Below are 9,769 nucleotides of genomic sequence, written 5' to 3'. Positions count from 1 at the left end.
CTGCTATATGAAATACCGGACTCCGTGTACCACCTTTGTACATAAGCTGAACAACTGTTTTCGGCAAAAATCATTCTGGCAACTTCATTATGCATGTATCTTATAGCATAGTGTAGCGGCGTCCAACCTGAATCATCAGTCATGCTGCACAAGGAGATTTCGATCTCCCTCTGCAACAATAATTTCGTGCATCCTGAGATGATATATATCAGTGATACAATTATATGAAAACTGTTAGAGTAAAGGGCCGAGAACAGAAAGGTAAGGAGAGAAAAAACAATCTGGGATATATGCAATTAGCTAGGTTTACTAATGTGATTGTTTGCAATGCGATTGAGTGAAAAAGAAAATACTTCTGCCGGGTATATCGAGAGCTCGGATATCCTATGCGATTGTTTGTCATGCGATCTCGGAATAGAGAAAGTGACTTCTATGAGTGAAAGAGAAAAACAGAAAGTGAGCGAAAGAGAAAAAGTGACTGAGTGAGTGAGGGTGTGAAAATGTAATAATAATAATAATAATAATAGTAATAATAATAATAATAATAATAATAATAATAATAATATATCTTTTCATCTTTCCCCAAATATATCTTCTCATCACATATAGAACTAGCAAACACAGATCAAGCAACTAACTTCCATTCAAAAACTCTACAAATAGGACCGTTGTTAAAAATTATATAAGTAGGGTTTTGCATAGGAAATGGCAAAACTATATATATTATCGTTTTTCTTACCGTATCTTCATTTTTCTCCTTTTCCTTAGCTGCAGCTGCAGCAGCTTTTGCTTTTGTTTCTGTCTCTGCCTTTGCTTTGCACTCCCAGCAATTATATACAATTCTTTTAAAATCATACTCACATTTTTATGATTACTGAACAGTAAGTAACTTAAACTGCATGCTTTGTCAGGGTACTCACGCGGTCGAATAGTGCTTTGCAGATATTGCATTTCCCTGGAACATTGCGATCTTGGAAGAAAGACTGCAATGAGTGAAAGGACGACACACCATTCAAAAAACTGTAAACAGAAATCCCTAAGCAACCTCCAACAAATCAATTAGTCCTTTTCATATTATACCATCAAATCATCAATACCTGATTAATTGTTGAAGTTTAATATGTTAAACAATGACATACTGAAAGTTGGAAGCCAAGCATATTGATCAGAGCTGAGAAAATACTTTTGTAAGAAATTAGAGCTGAGAAAATACTTCTGTAAGAAATCAGAGCTGAGAAAATACTTCTGTAAGAAATCAGAGCTGAGAAAATACTTCTGTCAAAAATCAGAGCTGAGTAAATACTTCTGCCAGAAATCAGAGCTGAGAAAAATACTCTGCCAGAAATCAGAGTTGAGAAAAATACTTCCGCCAGAAATCAGAGCTGAGAAAATACTTCTACCAGAAATGAGAGCTGAGAAAAATACTTCTGCCAGAAATCAGAGCTGAGAAAAATACTTCGGCTTCCAGATCGCGCGTTGACGTTGCGACTATTTTCCAACACATTGGCGTGATTGATCTCAAGATTACTTGCGTCAGATTGGCCATGTTGATCTGTCACTTTCTCTGCCATAACATAGACTATGTAAACCTCCGGCAAAGGTGACGCTCCTCTCTAATCTTGTTGACAAGATCGCATGAGCACCTGGGAATGCATTTACATACTGGCAACGGCCTTAAAGTATTCATTTCTTCCCACATTACTCTACATTTTGTGTAGTGATCACTCACTGGCAGGCCGGTTACGTTGTTTCAAGTTGTAGTATCATTTTATAGGGCTGAGATCCTCTAAGCGTGGCATTGTGCGAACCTTCTTATGATATCATCCCATACATCACTGGTTTTATCCAAATGCATGATACTTTGTGCGCGCGATTGAGGAATGCACTGACTTGAAGATCCATAAACACACCATGAGGTTGCATCGTCTCCAAATTGAGTATTGATTGCTTTCTCTGTTCGGCGCAGTGAGGCTACCATTAACTATACACCACTTATTCTTCACTTCCAAGGCTATTTTCATGGAAATGCACAACTATTTGTAATTGGAGCTACCAATCAGCGAAGGACTCACAAGAATGAGGCTCGGATTGTCGTTTGAACTGAAGTGGAGAGGATTTTCCAGATCCTCTGTATTGTAGTTTCTCTAGCTTTGTGAAGGCGCAGATTCCGCTGCGGAATCATTTTTGGAGCTGGTGGAGTCACCGATTGGCTGATAGGCGATTGGTTAACCGGCATTTCAATATGTCCTCCTTGATTGACCTCGTCGGCGCCGCAGACGGCGACGACATAGGAGCCATACCGTGGCTCTGATAATACGAGAAGCGTAAAAGATAAAAGGAAGAGAGTTGTGTCACTGCATTACGTGTGTTGGTTGGAAAAATGAACTTAACTTCAACAGAAAGGAAACTGCCATCTTTATATACTTAGATGGCAGTTACAATGGATTTAGGATGATTACAAAATACCCTTTTGCCCTTCTTCCTCTAATAATAATTGCCAATATGCATGGTTAAATTCAGTGTTGTCCCGCTCAGCTATGTTGACCTGTTTTCATTTAATCATGCATAAAATAATGACTAACAACACAACACAATGCTACATATTTGGTTAAAAAATTGTTGAAAAGTTTATAGAGAAATTAATATTCATTATTTATGTGCATGTGATCCAACATTCGTTTAAGAGTAGAGTAATAATACCACAAGGGATGGGATGTATCTTATTGAATAATCTGTAGAAGAAGCCAGTATTAAGCCCAGTCGCTTGAATTTACGAATGCAGTTGCCTAACTCATCCTTCCCCAGGCCCAGGGGAAGATCAGAGCTAGAAATTTTTTTTCAGTATGGGCCAAACATTAAAACAAAAGAGATAGTTTGAAAAAAATAAAACATGTAAAAGTATATAGCCATAAATATTGTTGGATATGGGCGAAAAATAAAACACATCACAACTTTATAAAATTATTCATAATATAATATGAAACATAATTAATATGGTTAAATAATTAGAATAGAAAAAATTACAAATTACACATCTCATTGTTAATATAAAAGAATGTTATACATACATGCATACATACATACATACATACATACATACATACATACATACATACATACATACATACATATATATATATATATATATATATATATATATATATATATATATACATGCATGCATATACATACATGCATACATACATACATGCGTGTATATACATACATGCATACATACATACATACATATATATATATATATATATATATATATATATATATATATATATATATATATATATATATATATAGAATTAGAATCATATAAGAACCCATCTTTAGGTGAGAACTTAGGAACTAATCTTAGCCTTTTATCTTTGATTAATCAATGGTCCATATTTTTAGTAGTCTTAATAAGTTATTTAATGTTATTTTACGCGGAACAATTTTATTAAAGGTAATTAGGGGTAGTTTAGGTTTTTAACAAGGCGTGTGGTGTTTCAGCGTTATTCTCGGTCTTCTCTCTCAGATAGTCGCTAGTTTCAAATTCATTCGGACTCCTTGGATTGCTCGACTGCTGCGGACCATTCCCGCTATCCTCTCGATCGTTTCATTGCTTCTGTACTCAGGTAGATGGCCGGAATTCCAAACGCTCTTGTTTGGCCACAAGGGCGTCCGTTTGAGGTTGGTTTTTTTTTTTTTTTTTTTTTTTTTTTTTAAAGTTTTCCTTTGCATTTTAATGCATTCCATGCGCTATTCGGTTGTGGGTGTGTAGATGTGTATGGTGTCGATGTTGCTTGTGGCCGGCGGTAATGGCAGATTTTTTTTTCTTGTTTTTTTTTCATATGTTTCCCTTTCGATTTTTGCTTCTTAGGGTTATTTGCTTTTTTTTTTTTTTTTTTTGTTGTGGTTTGAATTTCATTGTGCTATTCGGTTTTGTTAATGGATAGTTGTGTAGGGGTTTTGGTCTTGTTTGTGGCCGGAATCTATGGCGGCTGTTGGTGTTTTTACAAGTAGTGGGTGACTATTAATTTTCTTAATATAGGCTTTGGTGAATTAAAGCATCAGATTTGGGAAGGGGGTATGCTATGTTTCAAATACCCATAATGTGTTCGACATAATTCCTTAGAGAGATTATTAATTTTGATGCTTGATATTTTCCTGTATTTGAATCTGATAACAGTGTTTTCATTTTTCATACACAAATTAATTATGCACGTTATGGCACACATAGACTAACCTATGTGCACACCCTAGTTTGTCACATCAGCCTGGTTTAGGCTTTGTTTGCTTATTTTGAGTTATTGTTGTAATGTATTGTTCAGGGGAGCAACCTCATGTTGAGGTTGGTGGGCAATCAGGGAAGCAAGCTATGGATGGTGGTTATGCTCGGCGTAGGAGGCCTCTAGCATGACTTAGCCAAGAACATCCGTAGCGCAATTGAATACTATGAGACGGATTATCAATGTTGGCTACATGTGCTCATTTCAAGATCATTCGTAGCTACGTGTGCTCATTTGGAGCTAGTTGATCAGTACTTTACTTTAGTTCACTTGGGTAAATTTATGTATTCTGATTATGATATTTGATAGCTAATCCTTGGTTGATTACACTTTTAATTTGTTTTTCATTTGTTCATCCAAACGCTCCTTGCGTACGTTATGGCACTCTCATGTTCTATGTTATGGCACCGTCATCTTGATCCAAGTGCACACAGAAGTGTAAAACATCATCATGCATGGTTTGCATGTATTCGATCTATTTGAATTTGTGCACATAATAGCATATATAGATCAACAGAAGTGCACGCCAGTTCAAGGTCAAATTAGTTCTACACATTATGGCGCACAGAGATCCACATAAGTGTTGCCCTTTCTGTATGTTATGGCACGCTCATATTCTACGTTATGACTACATCATTCTTTTGCAAGTGAACAAAGAAGTGTATAAAATCATCATGGTTTACGTGTATTCAATCTATTACAATCTTAATATATAATGGCAGTATGGCACTCAACGAACAACATAAGTGCATGCCAGTACAAGACTAGAATAATTTTACACATTATGGCTCACCGAGATCAACATAAGTGCACGCGAGAACATGGTCCAATTGATATTACACATTATGGCACATATGGTTTAACGCAGATGCACACCAATTTCTTGTATGCCTTTTCGTCCAGAAACTCAACACGGCCAGTATGGCACACATAAGGAAACTCAAGTGCACACCATAGTGCATCACCTCATCCTAGTTTTTGAGGCTACAATCTGTCAGTACCACTGTACATTTTGGCACACACAGTATAACTTAGGGGCACACCAACTTTAGTTTCGTCTTTCCAACCGTTATGGCACAACCATTTTCATGAAAGTGCACACCACATGAGAAAAACATTTCGTAATCAATTAACCAAACTTCTCATATTTTCAAAATGCCCATAGTAGCGTATAGGAGAAATGGATACCAAAAGGAGAGTTTTGAAGTTCTCAAATAACCACCAAAGAAGAGTTTTAAGCTCTAAAAACATTAGGACCAATCGAGGTGCAAGAGCTCAAGGCTTCCTTGGCCATTATGGCACATTCATTACCCCATAAGTGCACACACGAAATTCACGACTACAGAGAAGGGGATGTGTGAATGTACACAGGGTCCTGTGGCTTGTGCGGTACACTCATTACCCCATATGAACTAGGTGGATGTGGCAGGAGGGCTTGTGCACTTTGGTGGCACACTGTGTGCCATTATATGCAGAATTAGTGTGTGTATGAAAATACGGTTAACATTGGGGTGTGCACTTAGATTGTGTTGTTTGTGCCGTATGTGCACTGCCCCGTAAACGTGGGTGCACACAATCACATATGCCGAGGCTAGTGTGTGCACTTCAGCATTGTAGGGGGTGCCGTTTAGTAGGCCGAACACAGTTGGGGAGGGCATGAACATTACTGTTGCCGCATGCGATTCCACACATTGTTATGGGATTTAAACTGGCCTATTAGTGCATGATTACACACTCTATGAATTTAAATTATGAACACACCCATGGATACGTATTCAAATATGGAACTTATTGTCATGGTATTCTGTTGCCATTATTCCGACCGGGGAAAATCAATTTGTCCACGTCGTTGGCTGCTTCAGGATGCACACGTTTGGTAGAGATTCACATGCGTTGGTTGGAGAGGTCCCTGTCGCAGTGGTGTCGTTCGCGGAATAGGAAAAAGAATAGAGTCCTGAATCATCTACTTCTCCTATATTCTTGGGATAATTTCAAATACAATATTAATTATTAATTATTGGGTGCTGAAAATTACCCTAGTATCCCTTGAAATTACTTATACTAATGGTCTCCTTATTACTAATTAATTAATAAAAACCATTGATTGGATGGAATTCAAAGGCTTAGATTAGTTCTTATGTTCCTACCTAAACATGAGTTCTCACTTGAAGCCCTCCCTATATATATATATATATATATATATATATATATATATATATATATATATATATATATATATATATATATATATATATATATATATATATGGAAAACCATTTTGAAGCCGGAATATATATATACTTATGAAACTCTAATTAAAACCGAGAATAGACTCAATCAAGCAAGGGTAGGCACATTCAACAGAATTAATCACACATATAAAGATACTAGCATGCACCCTAAGGTCACAAGACTATTTCATATCAATCATAATAGTATTAAAACACGTAAACACATTTGGTGATGTCGCATGACCAATCGCATGCCAATACATGAGGGTCAGCGCATATAGCTCTGATACGACCGTGAAGCACCTTGCTAGTACCGCAGCACAAGGAGATTTATCGCAACCAATTGGTGAACCGCAGCTCATTTATAACGTTTGATCGCAACCAGATCATGGACCGCAACGCTATATATATATATATATATATATATATATATATATATATATATATATATATATATATATATATATATATATATATATATAACAGCCGATGGTTCTCAACCCATCCAACTGCCTGTATAGTCGACCGATCGCAACCGGTCGGGTTAACAGCCGATGGTTCTCAACTCATCCAACTGCCTGTATAGCCAATTTACCGCAACCAATTGGGGTATCATGCACGAATAACACATAGCCTAGCACATGCAACCCACATTAACACATAAGGAGGGGGGAATCATTGGGGAACACTTATCCTAATATTACTTATGCGTGGTCAACCACATTAAACTACTAGAGACACGCCTAAGGAGTCATGTACCTTCCTCCTAGGCCAACGGGGTACCAATTCGACTAGCATGCAATATACAAGACCCTTTTATCCTAAGAATTGAACCCGATACATCAAACTAGACTCACATACGACAAACGGGGTACAACAGGACACAATGGGACACGGGGAAACATTAAACGGGGAAAAACACCACAATCCACACCGAAATTCCAGCGGGTGGCCGGCGGGTGGAGGGCCACCCGCCGGTGGCGAGTCACGAGGTAGCGGGTGCCTGGCGGGTAGTCGCCTGCCCGCCGGCTGCCCGCTGCCAGGCGGTGTTTGGGAAGCGGGTAGGTGGCGGGTACCCCTGCCCCCACCTACCCCCACTGGCTCCTATGTAATAACTCGGTCCTGGGATCCCTCGTGGAACCCGAAATCATGTCTAGACACATTTAAACACAACAACGACACCACGTAATCAAGTAATGGATTAAAATCAAGGATCACATCAAATACATCTTAACACAACTCCTAAACATGTCAAGACTCAACACCCGAACATACAAAATCCCACCCAAACATACCAAGAATAACACAATACGAAATCCACGTTTTAACCCTAGGGCTCTAGTCAATTAAAACACAAGATCATTTATATAGTTTATCTTAGAAACAAGAACATCAAGATTATCACATAAGCATCAAGATCAACACATAAACATCAAGATCATCTCTTAAACATCAAGATTATCTCATAATCATCATATCAATCTCAGGAAAAGCCTTATCAAGACGCAAACACAGAATCACATATCAAAGGAGCCAATGAAGGAGATTATAGCAAGGAAAATAGGTTTTGTTGAGACATGGGTTACCTCTCAGCCTTAATTAGAATCCTTGGCTACTAAGGTTCTTTCTCTAAGATCTCCTCTTCGTGATTTCTCCTATGTTTGGTGATAGGGGAATTCTTGAGAATTCTTGTGTGGTGGAATCTATTGTGGTGTGATTTCTAGGTGCCTCCTATGTCCTTATATATATTTAAGAGTCCTAACTAAGGTCTGAAAGATAGGGATTCGCTTATTCTATTCCTTATAGGACTAAGGGTTTGGTTTAGGGATAAGGGTCCATGATCCATGGTGGACCCTTCTCAATTAATTAAGGGAATTCAATTATCTTTTAATGGTAAGCAATTAAATAATTAGTTTGGGTTAGAGACCGTAACACGGGGTGTTACACCCCTTACAGTCAAGCCTTCACCTTTGTCCTCAGACTTAATTTCAAAGTCAAAATTTTCTTTGGACAATAGGTTTGACTTAACATTGTCGAAAGTAAGGGTATCACTACTATTACCATATAGCATAATTTCTTTGAAATGCTTGTATGATTAGGGAGAGAGACAAGCAATAAAACAGCACGATCTTCATCTTCAATTATGACATCGATATTCTCCAAGTCCAATAAAATAAAATTGAATTCATCCAAGTGAGATTTAATAGAAGTACCTTCCGTCATACGGATTGTGTACAGACGCTCCTTCAGGCGTAGCGTGTTCGCCAGAGTTTTGACCATGTAAGGACCATAAATCTGACGTAGTCGTCTCACTTACTACCTCACGTAGAACCTCTTTAGACAGGCACAAAAGAACGATTGAACATGCATTGTCATCCAAATCTTCCCAAGTTTCATCTGTCATTGTAGCCGGTTTCTTCTTCTTTCCAGCTAGCGCTTTCTTCAAACCGTTCTGGGTTAGAACGGCTTCCATTTGAACCTTCCAGATAGAAAAGCTAATTTTCCCGTCGAACTTCTCGATATCGAACTTAGTAACAGTCGACATCTTTGAAAATAACTCTCAATTAAACCGCTCTGATACCACTTGTTAGGAATAAAGCGGAATAATGCGGAAGCGAAGAATAAAAAATTGAGAATTATAGAAGTTAAATAATAGGGAAAATATGTAAATAACAGAATAAGACAATAGCTAATTTGGGAGATTATAAAATATATATATTACTCTCTAAATAGAGAATACAAAGCAAATATATATATATATATATATATATATATATATATATATATATATATATATATATATATATATATATATATGTATATGTACTACTCTACGTGAGGAGAAAAGAAAGCAAAATAAATTGCTAATGAATGAATGCAAATTGATGCATTAATTACAAAGCTAAACAAGCTATTTATACTAATCAAAAAGAAGAGAATTAAGTGGCACGAAGTAGAAGAACATGTACAGACATGCTACGTAGGAAGAAAGTTACGGCAACAACAAATGCATTACATGTTGAGTGGGTCTTCTACAATAAATTTGAGCCACATATATTATTTTCCTAAGACACACACACACACACACACACACACACACACACACATATATATATATATATATATATATGAGCGCTGCTAATCAGTTTCATTTTATACACACTATAGGTTCATTATAACAATACTAAAGTATCATTTTAATTCTACTACATACAAATTCATTTAATAATATACATATATGTGGTGTATCACCAA

This window comes from Ipomoea nil, unplaced genomic scaffold (genome assembly GCF_001879475.1).
Source record: "Ipomoea nil cultivar Tokyo-kokei standard unplaced genomic scaffold, Asagao_1.1 scaffold0875, whole genome shotgun sequence".
Classification (NCBI taxonomy): domain Eukaryota; kingdom Viridiplantae; phylum Streptophyta; class Magnoliopsida; order Solanales; family Convolvulaceae; genus Ipomoea; species Ipomoea nil.
This window is presented reverse-complemented; position numbering follows the sequence as displayed.